The sequence below is a fragment of the Arachis duranensis genome, chromosome 5 (assembly GCF_000817695.3).
Source record: "Arachis duranensis cultivar V14167 chromosome 5, aradu.V14167.gnm2.J7QH, whole genome shotgun sequence".
NCBI classification, from domain to species: domain Eukaryota; kingdom Viridiplantae; phylum Streptophyta; class Magnoliopsida; order Fabales; family Fabaceae; genus Arachis; species Arachis duranensis.
Window position 1 is genome coordinate 31042086 of NC_029776.3, and position 922 is coordinate 31043007.

Sequence of the window (922 nt, forward strand, 5' to 3'; positions counted from 1 at the left end):
CTGAAAAAAATTGGCATTAAAAATAGAATCTTCCCTCTTGTGCCATCCTGGCATTAAACACCCAGAATGGTGCACATTCTGGCGTTTAACGCCCAAACTACTACCCTTTTGGGCGTTAAACGCCCAGCCAGGCACCCTGGCTGGCGTTTAAACGCCAGTCTGTCTTCTTCACTGGGCATTTTGCGCTGGCTGGCGTTTAAACGCCAGTTTGTCTTCCTTACTGGGCATTTTGAACGCCTAGCTTTTTCTATGTAATTCCTCTGCTGTATGTTCTGAATCTTCAATTCTCTGTATTATTGACTTGAATAGACACAAATAAAAAATATTTTTGGATTTTTAATGATGAGGAATAATTAATCAAATAACAATGCATGCAAGACACCAAACTTAGCAGTTTGTATACTACTGACACTAACAAATTGAGAATGCATATGAGACACATAAACACTCAAGTCAAGAGAATTTAAAAATCAGAGCAATGAAATCATCAAGAACAACTTGAAGATTAATGAAGACACATGCATGAATGCAAAAAGAACAGAAACATGCAATTGACATCAAACTTAAAAATACCTAATCTAAGCAACAAGATGAACCGTCAGTTGTCCATACTCGAACAATCCCCGGCAACGGCGCCAAAAACTTGGTGGGCGAAATTGTGATCTCCAATGGCGCCATCAACATGGTACGCACAATTGTAATCTCAACACTTGATCACAACTTCGCACAACTAACCAGCAAGTGTATTGGGTCGTCCAAGTAATAAACCTTACGCGAGTAAGGGTCGATCCCACAGAGATTGTTGGTATGAAGCAAGTTATGGTCACCTTGTAAATCTTAGTCAGGCAAACTCAAATGATTATGGATGATGTATGAATAAAACATAAAGATAAAGATAGAGATACTTATGTAATTCATTGGT